Here is a 16,535-nt window from a genome sequence, read left to right on the forward strand (position 1 = left end):
AGCATTCTACGTAGATATTAGTTGTTTTTGCTTACCCATTCTTAATATTTACCGTAATGCACATAAGAAGAAGAACTGTGTAAGTTGAAATCTAAAGTAATATTACAGTATAAAATGAGATTACAATCGCCGATTCCATACTATACCAGTTTCTAGGAAATGTTAATAAGCAATAGCAGCAATATAGAGCTAGAAAGGGGTTGATTCACAATACTATTTCCTTAACCTTTTGAGGGCCGGTGGTAGTAAATCATATGCCGCACTTGTGGCTGTTTAACTCTGATGATCCACTCACCTTCCTGAAGTTCCCCCGGCGATCGTCGCTCCCTTCCGCTCTGGCCGGCATCTCTGCTCGCTCTGACATAAGTGTCAGGTTCCGGCTTGATGACGTCATCCAGCCGCGACCCGGAATTTAATGGCAGTGCGAGTGAGGATGCCAGCCAGAGCGGAGGGGGGCTAGAGCTGCTCATCGCTGGAGCCTGGAAGGTGAGTAAAGGCTGCTGGCAATACTGGGGGTCATCTTCCTACACTGGGGACACTAATGCCTACCTAACAATACTGGGGATCTGGCTGCCTGACCCCCCAAATGCCCCTCCCCCGAAGGTAAAATGCCCTGCTCCTTAAGGGGGGTTAGGCATCTGGTCCCCAAAGGGTTAATTATCTCACCCTACTGATAAACTCTTGATTTGATCCCTCCTTGGGCCTGATGCAAGTAACTGCGATGATATAAGTGTGCCCAGACAGTGCATGGCAATATTACTCTTACTTCTGCCATAAAGTACCGCAAGTTATGCTATTAGTGCGACCTGCGGTACTCGGTCGGGTAGTGCAACCTTTGCCATGGTAATGTGTGTTAGAAATGAGTGTTACCATTAGTAATGGTCATTACAGTAGCAATGGTTGCTCTACTTGATTACCGCGGACATGCTAATAGCGTAGCGCTGTCTGCGCACAGCAATATTACCTCACTTTCGTGAATCAACTCCCTATTGGTTTATCACCCAAATTAGGAGAAAATCTTTGTGAATCAGCTCCAGTGTATTGGAAAACTGCAGTTTTGTTTAGGACTGCTACTTTCATAGAGTGATGAGCACAAGTTTCGCATAATTTTAAATTCACATCGAAATTTACAATTAAGACGCAACATTTCAGGAAAAATTGTAATTAAGTTTGCTTGTAATCAGTAATTTCATCTAATGTTCACGTAATTTGGTGCAGAGTTTAGCGGTTAATAGCAGAGCCCCGATGCACGCTATCATGACCAAAATTGCTACATTTCTTAAGGAGACTAGTGGGGACAAGGCAATTTTTTTTTTTCAAAAAGACTTTGTACTTTTTCTGAGTTAAAAAACATTTTCCTTTGCATCTTTAAATTTGATTTTCTCAAAAACCACAGTCTTTTTTGGTCATGATAGTATGTATGGGAGCTTTGCTATTAACCACTTTATCCTCCTTGACATATAAAAACGTCAAGGAGGACAGGCGCGCTCCCGCGGCCGATCGCGCCCGTGCACGCGCACTCCCGGCCGCGGATTCGGTAGCCACGGAATCAATGTATCGGGCTATGGAGCCCGATCACTGATTCCTCTCCCCCGCTGAAAAAGCGACCGCTTCTCTCGGAAGCTTCGCTTTTTCTGAAGCTATGTCCCTCTAAGCGTACATTGTACGCTTAGAGTGAGGTCATGTAAACAAACTCAAGATTGCCATCTTGTGGCCAAAAAGTAAAACTACAAGTAAAAGTAAAAAAAATTACAATACACAAATATTTCCCCAAATAAAACACTTTTATATCCCACCCTCCCAAAAATGCCCATGTAAAATGTTTAATAAAAAAAAAAAAAAAAAAAATTACTATAAAAAAACAACAACATAAATATTTACCTAAGGGTCTAAACTTTTTAAATATCTATGTAAAGATGAAATATTTCTCTCTATTTTTTTTTTATAAGCTTGTAAATAGTGATGAATGCAAAACGGAAAAAATGCTCTTTTATTTCCAAATAAAATATTGTCGCTATACATTGTGATAGGGACATAATTTAAATGGTGAAATAACCGTGACAAATGGGCAATTACAATACGTGGGTTTTAATTATGGAGGCATGTATTATTTTAAAACTATAATGGCCAAAAACGGACAAATAATGAATTTTTTCATTTTTTTTTTCTTATTCTTACTGTTAAAATGCATTTACAGTAAGGTAGCTCTTAGCAAAATGTACCCCCCAAAGAAAGCCTAATTGGTGATGGAAAAAACAAGATATAGAACAGTTCATTGTGATAAGTAGTGATAAACTTATAGGCTAATGAATGGGAGGTGAACATTGCTCGGATGCATAAAGTGAAAACGACTGAGAGCTTAAGTGGTTAACCACGAAAGTCAGCGTGAATTTTTGCGAAATATACAATAAAGGCCTAAAAAATTCACTTTTCTCATTCAATGTCTCAGTTTTAACCCTCAACATGAAATCATTCATTCATGTGAAGACCCTACTTCAAGGCCATTCAGACCATGTATCATAGGGACCAAAGTGTGTTGTTTAAGTGCAATTACAATTTAATAATTACACTGTTTGAAAAATGTAAAGCATGGATATACAGTAAACAACTAAACTAAACACTGTTTTTGACCATTTTAATGCTTAAGCATGCACCCAAAGCATAGACTCCACAAGGTCTTTGTTCTCCTGTGGCATCTTTGCACCCAGACATTAGCAGCAGCATACCTCTTAACAATTTGAGATAAGAGGGATATCTTAAGCCATGCCCCTGTCACACCCGTAATCAAATATACCATGAGGAATCCATGAAAAATGTATAGTTTATTACCTATACCATGATGGCCCTTTGTGCTATCACTACTCTCTGTAACAAATTACCTGATCGGTGGTGCATGGGTCGCAAAGGTTCTTCCCTGTATGGAGGCCCCAATGGATAGCTATTGTGGGGGGGGGGGGGGGGGGGTCTAAAAGAGACCTTACATTTTTGGAGTCTAAACACTTATTTGCTAGATTGATTAAATCTATCTCTTGTAAAAAAAACCTGAAGCATAAAGTAAAGGATTTACTGACAGTTTAATGATGATCCCATTATGCTTTTTTCCTAAATGACTATTATGATAGTTATGTAGGTACTGATATTTTTCAGAATATATGCTTCTTGTTCAACCCATAGATTGAATGGATTTTTAATGAATAAAAGCTAGATAACAACCTGTGCCAGTGCCTACTAATGATATACACTGCCTGCCCAAAGAGAAAGGTCACTAACTGGGTTTAATAAAGCAAATAGGCTAGGTTGCTGCAGTTGGTCATATCTAGCTTTAGCAATATTATGTGCCAAAAGAATGAGGTCAGCTGACTACCTGAATATACTAAATGACCAAGTTATTCCATCAGTGAATTTCTTCTTTCCCAGTGATGATCAATGAGAGGCAAATCATTTCACCTTGCATTCAAATTTCATATAAATGTTATGCAGCTGGATCTTGGACCAGTAAAAATTGAAGTTATACTGATTGGTACAATTTCAAGCTACATATAATTTACATGAAATTTAAATGCAAGGAGAAATTATTGCATTTTGTTGATCACCCCTATTCTTCCCTGATGACATGGCATATTCCAAGATTATAATGCAAAATTGTGAAACGGTGCATAAGGGAGCATGAAACATCATTTTCATACAAGGATTAGCCATCACAGACTCCAGACCGTAACCCCATAGTGAATCTTTGGGATGTGCTGGAGAAAAAATTGCTGAGTGGTCCAACTTTCCCATGATCTCTGATCTCATCAGATCTTGGTGAAAAATTAATGTCTGGAAGGAAATACACATTTTTTTGTATGGGCAGTATATGTAGAAAATCCCTGGTATGTGTTTGTTTTAAGCAGATTTCACCCTTTATAGCCTTTTTAGTCTCTTTTATGTCAAAAGTTAAGCATACAAAGGCACAGCATTGCTTTATGCATCCTTTTTTTTTATCAGAGTCGGTAAGAATATAAGAAGGATATTTAGGTCAGTACTATACTGTAGTGCATGGCACAGCTAGTAATAGCTCTTGGCATAAGAAAGGTGGATGAATGCTGCAGACTTCCTGCTACTATAATAACCTCTCTCATCTAGTGACCTTGAGAGCAGGGAAGGCACATGTCACTCCATATTAGTGTGCCAGAGAAGTATTTTGTGACTAAAACTACTCCTAAATAACTGAGAATATTGCTAAAGACTGCTAAAAGAATAAATGTCAAAGAACACTATTAACTGAGCCTACCAATGAGCAGACCAGACATTCTGAATTTCATATGAGGCAACTTGTTGTCCATCAAACAGAGAGAAGTCTCTGACAGCTGAGAAGTGGCCAGAAATTGAAGTCACTGTAGAAATGTGTGACAAATTGTAGGTATATTGCATTGGCTAGAGAATTTCACTTCAGCTCTAATCATTTAGTCACAATAATATAAATTCTAAGAACAACTCATTATTTAAAAAAAAAAGTGTAAAAGGTTAAAGGGAACCTGAGGTGAGAGTGATATGGAGACTGCCATCTTTATTTCCTTTTAAACTTTGCAAGTTGCCTGTTTGTCTCCATGATTCTGTATCTTTAATACTTTTAGCCGTAGACCCTGACTAGCAGGCATATCAGGAGTCTGACTGGATTGTTCACATGCTTGTTTAAGGGGTTTGTGGCAACCAGAGGGATCCAAAGACCTTCCAAGAAAAACAAGAAAAAACACACAGATATCAGGAACCCCTTATGATGTAATATATCAGGAATCAACATTGAATACTTTGAGAGTAATAAAGGGTACTCACAAATGTAGGTTGCAAAAGCCAGTAACCACAGTATAATCACAGTATAGTGGAATGTAAAATAGTTTTACTGTCCTCTAGAACAGTGATGGCTAACATTGGCACTCCAGCTGCAGTTGAACTACGAGTCCCATGAGGCATTGCAATATTCTGACAGCTCTAAGCATAACTCGGGGAGGCAGAGGCATGATGTGATTTGTAGTTTTGTCACAGCTGGAGTGCCAAGGTTAGCCATCACTGCTCTAGGAGCTTTATCAGTGTACCACACTGACTGAGCCACACTAATCCCTCCAGGCTGGGGGATGGTTCTTTTATCTCAGACTGTAGAAGATCAGACTGATTATTGTCAAAGAATTTCTGTGAGCAAGTTATTGTGTTTTCCTAACTGAACAGTATATTGCATTATTGTGCAGCGTGGCTGCTTCCACACTAGCTTCTGTGATTTTCACAAAGATGTGTCCAGTCACTAGAGCATTATAGTACATGTTAATTGCAAGGAATCTAGAATGGAGCCGTGTTGTATGCTGGATATGCAAAGTATCCTGCCACATATGGTTGCCCAGTTACCAGGATGAAACAGACTTGGTAGGCTGTAAGGATTGTTTCAATTGTTATTTTATACTACTATATTTAAATAGTGTAGAAGATAAGGCCTAATGAATGGATATGATAGGTATCATTTTGTTTCATTTCATTTTGGCACTAGATGTAAGTTCAGCAATGCCATCTGTTTGAAAATAGTTTGTTTTTTCCTCTTGTAGTTTGGCTGACACTAATGGCTTGTAGAAATGAAAATCCCATTACAATAATTCTAATACCTCTTCACATTAATGTTTTGCTTATGCTTAACCCCATCCTCCCCCTTAACATCAACCCCTAATGCCTTCCCTTAAAGATAGTCTTTACCCAACCTTAAAAATATCAGGTAAAATTAACCCCTTTCTGATGTCTTACTTTAACCTTATCATACAATAGAAAGGCAAGAAAACAGAGTGAGGGTTTATCGGCTCAGTAATATCAAATTCAAGCATAAAACATAACTTTTAATTGCAATAATCTTCAGTGGTGACATATGACAATGCATAAAATAGTCCTTAATGCATGTTTGTCACATAGAAATCGCCTAACACATGTTTTGGTGCCCACAACATGGCCGCTTCTTTAGAGGCTTAATTTTGTAGGTTTACAGCTTGTGAAAAAATATAGTTAAAACCATGAAGTGTACAGCCACAATAGAGGATGTTAGGCACGTTCTTATTGTCCAGTCAAATAAATTGACATCAATCGGATTAAGATCCAATATTAGTCAAGTTAGTCAGAAGGCTTAGTTCTCCTTAGTTTTCACATAAGCCGTCGTCCGAGGCTGCTGGATATATGGCGACGTGGCGATCATTCAGCTTGAATTGGCCAGAGAGCTACAATGAACTATTGCCCTTTTTATCTATCCCTTTCAGTCAGAAGCTGTTCTCTGGCCAGAAAGAGTTTTATGGCTGTAATTCATTATCATTGCATTGCATACCTGAATGGTCAACTCTTTCAGGCAGAAAAATAAAAAGGAACACAGTCTAGTTATTTGTATGCTTGGCACTGTACATACACATGTCCAACTAATCATATCACGTCACCTAAAGGACAACCGAAGTGAGAGGGATATGGAGGCTGCCATATTTATTTCCTTTTAAACAATACCAGTTGCCTGGCAGCCATGCTGGTCTATTTGGATGCAGTAGTGTCTGAATCACATCAGAAACGAGCATGCAGCTAATCTGATAGAACTGACAATAATGTCAGAAACACCAAATCTGCTGCATGATTGTTGAGTGTCTATGGCTAAAAGTATTAGAGGCAGAGGATCAGCAGGATAGCGAGGTAACTGGTATTGCTTAAAAGGAAATTAATATGGCAGCCTCCATATCCCTCTCATTTCAGTTGTCTTTTAAGGTAAACTTTAACTGAGAAAAAAATGTTAGGTAGGATCCCATTGCTGTTTTCCTTCTAAAAAAAAAGATACATTAAGGCTGCTTTCACAGTGGGACGTTACAGGCGCACGTTAGAGCAGGCTGTAACGCAACCCAACTCACAGTAATGAAAAATCAATGGACTGTTCACACTGCCCACTTTGCGTTACAGTGTAATGCTGGACGTTAAAAGAAAGTGCAGCATGCTGTGCGTTATAGGTGGTTTTAGCTGCGTTAGACTGTTTGCACATGCTCAGTAAGGGGAGAGTCCCTATTGTTCCTAGCCACATGGCTAATTAATATTCACTGCACTGTAGTGTTGTCCAGATCATGAACAATTTGGATCTTTGATCCGGATATTTTTTGTGAGTCGAATCATCCGGATCATCACAATGAAGGATTCGGTTCACAGTGGATGTCTGGAAGAAACAGGAACTGCAGCTTCTGTGCACAAGAACAATCTTCCTGCTGCATCTCTCCCTTCCCCATTAGCACCCTCAATGTGCCCTCATTCTCCTACACCTCTCACTCTGCTGCACCCCTGCTTCCTGCTTCCCTAGTAAAATGATTCAAAGATTCAGTTCAAAGATCCGGATCTTTTCAATGATCCGATTCAAATTATCCGAATCATTGAAAAGATCCGGACTTCCCAGGATAGCACCAAGAGCCTCATAACGCGGCTCAAACTGACATCCAACTTCAACACCACCATGCCTTGCGTTAGGGGCACGGTATGCGACCTTAACGTCCCCTAAAACGCAATGTCTTGGTGTGAAAGAGGCCTAAGATAAAAAAGAGTCCTTTGTCAGTTATGGTGATCTACTGTTTTAAATAGCAGATTGATTGAGTGACTTAGCTTTTCTGACTAACTTAGCTTAAAGTGAACCTTAAGCCAGAAAAAAAAATGAGTTTTACTCACCTGGGGCTTCTACCAGCCCCCTGCAGCAGTCCTGTGCCCAGTGGCGTAGCTACAAACCTCTGGGCCCCGATGCGGAATCTGGATGTGGGCCCCCCCCCCTGGCAACAATAGCCCCCCCCCCGGCAACAACAGCCCACCATCCCCCGGCAACACCCGACACACACACATATCCGAATCCCTATAGCCAGCTATAGGTCCCCCCAGTATAGGTAGCCAGGCATAGGTAAGCCAGTATAGTTGCCCCCGGTATAGGTTAGCCCAGTAGGTGCCTCCAGCATAGGTAGCCAGTATAGTTGCCCCCAGTATAGGTTAGATAGGCAGGCGCCGCCGGTATAAGTTAGACAAGTTAGACAGGTGCCCCCAGTACAGGTTAACTAGGTGGGTGCCTCTAATATAGGTAGCCAGAATAGTTGCCCCCAGCATAGGTTAGATAGGTAGGTGCCCCCCAGTATAGGTTAGATTAGGTAGCTGTCCCCCAGTATAGGTTAGATGAGGTAGGTGCCCCCCGGTATAGGTTAGATTAGGTAGGTGCCCCCGGTATAGGTTAGATAGGTAGGTGCCCCCCAATATAGGTTAGATTAGGTAGGTGCCCCCCAGTATAAGGTTAGATTAGGTAGGTGCCCCCCAGTATAGGTTAGATTAGGTAGGTGCCCCCCAGTATAGGTTAGATTAGGTAGCTGCCCCCAGTATAGGTTAGATTAGGAAGCTGCCCCCCAGGATAGATTAGGTAGCTGCCCCCCCCAGGATAGATTAGGTAGCTGCCCCCCAGGATAGATTAGGTAGCTGCCCCCCCAGGATAGATTAGGTAGGTAGCTGCCCCCCAGGATAGGGTAGAGTAGGTAGCTGCCCCCCCAGGATAGATTAGGTAGGTAGCTGCCCCCCAGGAAAGATTAGGTAGGTAGCTGCCCCCCAGGATAGATTAGGTAGGTAGCTGCCCCCCCCCCCCCAGGATAGATTAGGTAGGTAGCTGCCCCCCCAGGAAAGATTAGGTAGGTAGCTGCCCCCCCAGGATAGATTAGGTAGGTAGCTGCCCCCCCAGGATAGATTAGGTAGGTAGCTGCCCCCCAGGATAGATTAGGTAGCTGCCCCCCAGGATAGATTAGGTAGGTAGCTGCCCCCCATGATAGATTAGGTAGGTAGCTGCCCCCCCCAGGATAGATTAGGTAGGTAGCTGCCCCCAGGATAGATTAGGTAGCTTCCCCCGCTTTGCCCCCACATAATGGAGGGGGGAGCCGCAGCCGCGGGGAGGGCAGCCCGACCTCTCCCTCCCTTCCTCTCCCCGCCCCCCCCCCCTCAGATGCAGAGTGAGCGCGCACGGAAGCGCTGTAGGCAGAACTCACCTCCGTCCCTGGTTCCAATCGCCGCTGGTCTCCTCCCGCTCTGCATAGATGCTGTTACTTACTGCTTCCTGTTTAGCCGGAAGCAGTGTGTAACAGCATCTATGCAGAGCGGGAGGAGACCAGCGGCGAGTGGAACGCAGGGAGGTGAGTTCTGCCTACAGCGCTTCCGTGCGCGTCACTCTGCATCTGAGGGGGGGAGAGGAAGGGAGGGAGAGGTCGGGCTGCCCTCCCCACGGCTGCGGCTCCCCCCTACCAGCGCGCATGGGCCGCACGGCCCTCCACACGGAAATTGGCCCCCGGGCCCCTCCCCCGCCTCTTTAGGAGCCGGGCCCGGTCGCCACGGCGACCATTGCGACCCTGGTCCCTACGCCACTGCCTGTGCCCTCGCAGCCACTCACTAATCCTCTGGTCCCCCGCTGCCTGCTAGTTTCGTTTTTGCCGATAGGCCCGTCAGGACTGGCCACGCGTAGCTTTTTCTGCATTCCCGACTGTAATTAGCGCTATTGCGGGCCGCAACGCGTACAAAAATACGCGTCGCCACATTACGCACGCATAGATATGCGGCAACGCGTATTTTTGTACTTGTTGCGGCCCGCAATAGCGCTAATTACAGTCGGGAATGCGGATAAGGCTACGCGTGGCCAGTCCTGACGGGCCTGTCGGCAAAAACGAAACTAGCTGGCAGCGCGGGACCAGAGGATTAGTGAGTGGCTGCGAGGGCACAGGACTGCTGCAGGGGGCTGGTAGAAGCCCCAGGTGAGTAAAACTCATTTTTTTTTCTGGCTTAAGTGTCTCTTTAATGTTTTACTTATTGTAGAGAAAAAATTCTAAAGCTTAGCAAAACACGACATACTCAGACAAACATAACTTGCATCATGAAAATGTGATTATTATTATTAACAAAAAAATATGCACAGGTTTACAAAATTAATCTCATCACAATTTTTAGTTGCTATTTTTAGCAGAAACCTCAAAATTAGAACAATGGGAAGGAGAAAACTTAGGGGGAGGATATTGCGTACGGGTTTACAACAGAACTCATTACATGAAAGCGTATACAAAATAAATATATATTACAAAATCAATATACGTTAGCCAAGTATAGCCAGTGAAATGTGGCTATTTTCTTAACAACTAAGGTAGAATGGCAAATTCAAATGTGTTTTTTTTATAAAATGGTATTTCAAAGGTGATTTACAATATACGGTAAATAAAAAAGACAATAAAATGTCCCTCTCCCTAATAGTGCAAACATTTCATAAACATAGCTGTCACTGCAATGGAGAGAAAATGCAAAGAAAAACTGCTTGCAATATCTACACGTAATTCTGTCATCTTAAAAATGGCTTTGAAATGGAAGGTCTTATTTTCGATTACCACAGGGGTAATGTGCTTTTGCAGGAAAGGATTACTGGATGCTTAGAAAGCCACTTGATGTTACCTTCTGAGAAAATAGGGGGCAGCCAGAGAGTTGGCCTAGATTGCATCAATCTCATTGGCTGTGCTTTTGATGGTTATTTCATGTAGAACGGCTTTGGGGAAGACAAATATGGTAACGTATGTATACAAAGGTATTAAGCGAGGCAGTCATCTGGGCCGATCAATGGACAGATCAATATTTCTGAGCTGTGGCCATGAGTGTACTGTTTAGATCCCATTCTACTGATTGATCTGTTCTTCTTACTCATGCGAATCAAGCTGTGGAGGAAACACAAGCACAGTGTGTTTTGCTTCTTAGAATTTTGATGAAAGGGCTTTTGTGTGTGTGTGTGTGTGTGTGTGTGTTTTTGTTTGTTTGTTTGTTTTTTTTGCTGCATTTAACTTGTCATTTGGCAAAGCCAACAGGCTTGCTTCTAGCCTTGCTTATTTTCATTACAGTTGCCTTCAGATTCTTTGCTCTAAAACTCGTTTGCCACTTGAGAAATCTCAATTTGTAATGTGTTTAACGTTCACATTCTAAGTCATTCAGCCATAAAATAAATATAAAACTGCAATTCCACGCTATGACCCTGACCCTCCTGAGAACACACTTTTTTTTTTTAAGGAACATTAAACTAAAATTCAAACATTAAATGAAATTACTGTTCTAAATTGAAGGAAAATCTTTTAAAGTGCTCTCCAAAATTCTCACATGTACTGTGTAGATCCCTATCAAACTGTGTAGCCACGCCCCCATTGAAAAAACGTTCCTCGCCACTTTTTCAGCCTAACTTCCCCGGTGGTTGTGGGACAAGTGACGATATCTTCTCTTCAGGCTCTGTTCTTGGGCCACTTCTGTTCTCAATCTACACCCGTGGCCTGGAACAACTAATTAACTCTTTTGGCTTCCAGTGTCACCTCTATGCGGAGGACACCCAAATCTATCTCTCAGCTCCTGACCTGTCCTCACTACTATCCAGAGTCTCTGACTGTCTACGTGCCGTTTCTGCATTCATGTCCACCCGCTTCCTCAAAGTCAACATGACTAAAACGGAAATTGTGATTTTTCCACCATCGCTATCTACACCCGCACCAATTGCAACCATAACGGTAGACAACACCCCAATAACCTCAACCACTAAGGCCCGCTGCTTGGGGGTTATACTTGACTCAGAGCTCTCCTTTAAACCTCACATTGCCTCATTAACCACCACCTGCTATTTCCAGCTTAAAAATATATTCCGTATCCGTCCCTTCCTCACACAAGAGGCCACCAAAATGCTTGTTCATGCCTTAATCATCTCCCGCCTAGACTACTGCAACACCCTGCTCTGTGGCCTACCAAAAAACAGGCTAGCACCTCTCCAATCCCTTCTAAATTCAGCGGCCCACCTCATTCACCTTTCCACATGCTCTTCCGATGCAGCCCCACTGTGTCATTCTCTCCACTGGTTACCCATTACCCAGAGGATCCAGTTCAAACTCCTGACTCTAACATACAAAGCCCTCCACGAGTTGTCTCCTCCATACATCTCCCCACTAATCTCAAGATATTGTCCCTCCCGCAACCTTCGCTCCTCCCAAGAAATTCTCCTGGCCTCCAAGCTGATCACCTCCTCTCATGCTCGCATCCAGGACTTTACACGAGCATCATCCCTTATCTGGAACTCTCTTCTACAGCCTGTACGTCATGCTCCAAACCTGGACATCTTAAAACACACTCTTAAAACACACCTTTTCAGACAAGCTTATAACATTCTATAGCCCTTATTTACTTATCTGTCACAATGTAATCAGAGGCAAAGAATCACTGCCTCATCCATCCTCCACCCCCTTACCTAGTGTGTCCCCCACAACCCATTAGATTGTAAGCTCGCAAGGGCAGGGTCATCCTCCTAATGTTTACTGTTTTTTGTAACAATATTTGTGCTGCTTGGAACTTTGCTGTACATTTGTTAGTTGTATCTATGTTCCCCTTGTCGTCTTATTGTGCTTTGTAAAGCGCTGCGGAATATGTTGGCGCTATATAAATACAAAATAATAATAATAATAATCTCCCTCTTCCTCCTACAACCTATTTTAACCAATCAAATCACATGGCCATTATAGATAGTATTTATTATATGAAATATCTCAGGCCATTTATAGACACTTACAATCCATTTACAGGATGGCAACTCTATGGGTGCCATCCGAATGATGCCTAAAAACAAATACCAGTAGTGAGAATGCAGCTTGGGAAAATGTGTTTATTTACAAAACTATTAAAAGTTAAAAATAATTATTGCTGAAGGGACTCAATAAATCAAACTGGCACTTCTGTGATGCGGCACTTCTGCGATGCAAGATAACGTACAGCTTAAAATACCCCTGGAAGGCTCGCCATATATAAATTGTTCTGATTCATCAGGCAGTTCCTTCTATTGATTTATCAAATTGACCGTAAATTGATTCTAAATCTGTGAAGGTGCTGTTACAGAAGGGAGTTCTGTTAGTTATGTTTACAGAGGCATTGGGACTTTGAGAGTAATGCTGGGTACACACTATGAGATTTTCTGGTCGATTTACTGTCAGATCGATTATTTTCAACATGTTCGATTTGCTTCCAGATCGATTTCCGAGCATTTTCCGATCGATTTAAAGGTACCAGAAATCTATCAGAAAATGCTCTGAAATCGATCGAAAAGCAAATCGGACATGTTGGAAATAATCGATCTGACAGTAAATCGACCAGAAAATCTCATAGTGTGTACCCAGCATTAGACATGGGTTGATTTTTCAAACCTTGGGCTTCTTTCACAGTAGAGACTAATGAAATCACTGCCTGTCAGCTGCTCCCGGGCATTGGTTGGGTGATTGCTATTGCTCGGAATGGGGGGGGGGGGGGGGAGACTGCCATTTGAGAGCTACATAAATTAGTGGCTATGTGCGGCTTTGTAGGTGAAGGCACAGGTTGGCAAGGCAACCAGCTTTTACGTTTCTAATTAGGTCTTTCAAAAGCGACACTTATATACTGTGGAATCTAAATAACCTTAATTGGTCAGACTGGAAAACATCTGTCAATCATACAAGTATTTGGCAGAATCTGAGACATCCTGTTCCGACCTTGAAGCATGTGCACTTATGCTTATCTTTACTGTGTTTTTTCTACTGTTTGATCAATTGTAACTACAGAACTGACTACACATTGATTGCTGTTTGTTTGTTTTACTGTGAGCTTATTCGATCACCATGTGCATGTGCACGCATGCGGCCACTTTCCGACGACTATGGCTGGACGGGAAGTGGTTGTTAAACACACGTTTATTTTTCATAACTACCAGAGAAGGGGAGGGGGGGGGGGGATCCTGTTTAACCACTTTGCATCCAGACCTTGTTTTCCCCTTATTGACCAGAGCAGTTTTGACAGTTTAGCTATGTCCCTATTCAATCAGCAATAACTTTATCCCTACTCACTACACCTAAATGATCTATATATCGTTTTTTTTCAAGACAAACCAGGCTTTTAATGGGGGGTATTTAGTCCCAAGAACAATTTTGTTTTCTAGGCATTTTAATTGAAAAAAAGGGAACAAAAATAAAAAAAAATGCATTATTTCTCAGTTTTTAACAATTCCAGTTTAAAAATAAAAAGTGCCACAGTGATAAAACCATTCCACCAGTTTTATGTCCCCCCTAATATAGTCAGATGTTTTCCCCCGAGTATCAGCCCAACCTTCCCAGTTTAGCCAGATGTGACCCCAATATCAGCACCCCCGTATAGTCAGATGTGTCCATTGTATCTACCATCCCCCAGTACAGAGAGACAGTAACGCTGCCAGGATTGGCACCCTTGCCCCCCCCCCCCACCAATTATAGCCAGATGTGCCCCAGTATTAGGTCCCCCCCAGGTAACCAAATGATCCCCCATTGTCAGAAGTCATCCCCCCAGTTACCCTGATGCCTGCCAGTTGTTTTGGCAACCCCAACCCCCCTCTCCCCCTCAGTGTGGATAGCCAGATGTATGTCCCCTCCCCCCCATCAGGCAGCCCCTCCGTGCACAGATGCCAAAAACATGTAAATAAAGCTGCCTCTCTCACCTTACCTCGTTCCAGCGATGAGCCTGCAGCCTGAGCATCTGATCCCAGCACTGCATATTGCCGGTAACCCGGGTCCCGGCTTGATGACGTAATCAAGCCGGGACCCGGGTCACTGGCAATACGCAGCTGAGTTCAGAGCTCGGATCAGACGCTCAGGCTCATCGCTGGAACGAGGTAAGGTGATAGAGGCAGCTTTGTTTAAATTTTTATGACCATCTGTGCACGGAGGAGGGGGAGATGAAGAATCACGCTGTTTGCAATAGCGGTGATCGTTCATCCACGCGGGGGGGGAGGGGTCACTAATTGGCTACAAGGGAGCATGTTCCCTTTTGCCAATTAGTAAGGCAGCCGAGAGTGTCGGGGGTGCACTCTGAAGCGCACCTGTACCTGCACAAAAGGGCTGAAAGCAGGTCAGTATATCTACGTCGCTGTGGCTTGGAGGGTGCCACAGCTGACGTAGATATACTGTAGTGGTGGGGAAAGTGGTTCATAACTATTAAATTTTTTTTTTACTTTACTTTTTACATTTTTGCCACTAGTTGACACTGTACACTATCGTGGAAGTTACCAGGAAGTGTTTGATAGTTTTTTTAGGCACTATGGCGAAAAATTGTAAAATTTAAAATATGTGCAAACATATACAAATAAGAAGTATGTTCCAGAGTAAAATGAGCCCCCTGTCCCCCTCCCCAAACTGGACGTTGGCAGAGAGATCTGCGCAACCTTGACCCCAATGTACTAGCCACACCCCTCCACTCTCTCTCCTCCTCCCTCCCCAGCCTAACCTGCCCCAACGAAGCGGCAGCTCAATACAACAGTAACCTCTCCGCAGCCTTAGACCATGCTGCTCCCCTGACCTTTCGTACCAACAGTCGCCCCAACCCCCAACCTTGGCACACTGCCCTCACAAAAAAACTACAAAATGAGACACGAGCTGCAGAACGCAAATGGAGGAAATCCCACCACAACAATGATTTCCTGGGATACAAGACCAAATTGCAGACGTACCATACTGCCCTCGCTGATAGTAAACAGATATACTTCACTCACTTGATCGCTACCCAAGCCTCCAACCCACGTCGTCTTTTTGCCACCTTCAATGCCCTACTTAGCCCCACACCTCCCCCCCAACCTCCACCCTCTCAGCCACTGACCTATCAAACTACTTTATCAACAAAATTACAACCATCCGGAGGGATATTTCTCTCCTCCACTCTATCGCCCCCGCCTCCCCACCACATCCGACTCCTGCCTCTTTCTCCTCCCTTACCTCCTTCAATCCTGTCACGGTGGTGGAAGTCAACCATCTGCTGGCAACTTCACCTGCCACTTCCTGCCCCCTAGATCCGGTCCCATCTGATTCTCTGCGCCCACATTTTTCTGATCTGGCCCCTGTCCTCACCCATCTGTACAACCTCTCCTTCTCCACCGGCATCTTCCCCTCCATATTCAAACAGGCCACTGTGCTTCCCCTGCTAAAGAAATCTTCACTTGACCCTGCTCTGCCATCCAACTACCGCCCAATCTCTCTCCTCCCTTTTGCCTCAAAAATTCTTGAACGCCTGGCCCACCAACGCCTGACCAACTTCCTTAACTCCAACTCCCTTCTCGATCCCCTGCAGTCTGGTTTTCGCACAGCCCATTCTACAGAAACAGCCCTCACCAAAGTGGTAAACGACCTTGCCCTTGCCAAAGCCGAAGGTAAATACTCCATCCTGCTCCTCCTGGACCTTTCCTCGGCATTTGACACTGTCGACCACTCCCTCCTCCTCCACTCCCTGCAGCTAATGGGCATTCAGGACCTAGCCTTAGCCTGGATCTCCTCCTACCTCTCCAACCGCTCCTTCACAACATTTTTCAATGGCTCCTCATCCACTCCTACACCCCTCTCAGTTGGTGTTCCTCAAGGTTCCGTCCTAGGACCACTACTGTTCTCACTCTCTACTGCCTCAATTGGCAAAATCATCTCCTCCATGGGTTTCAATTATCACCTGTATGCCGACGACAC

The 16,535-nt window shown here is 43.7% G+C and overlaps 1 protein-coding gene across 1 annotated transcript in view; it reads left to right on the plus strand.

Annotated features, from left to right (window-relative positions):
* Positions 1–16,535, plus strand: part of ZBED1 (zinc finger BED-type containing 1) — a 439,106-nt gene that overhangs the window by 270,585 nt on the left and 151,986 nt on the right. The gene's annotated exons all lie outside the window — the stretch shown is intronic.

The sequence above is a fragment of the Hyperolius riggenbachi genome, chromosome 2 (assembly GCF_040937935.1).
Source record: "Hyperolius riggenbachi isolate aHypRig1 chromosome 2, aHypRig1.pri, whole genome shotgun sequence".
Classification (NCBI taxonomy): Eukaryota; Metazoa; Chordata; class Amphibia; order Anura; family Hyperoliidae; genus Hyperolius; species Hyperolius riggenbachi.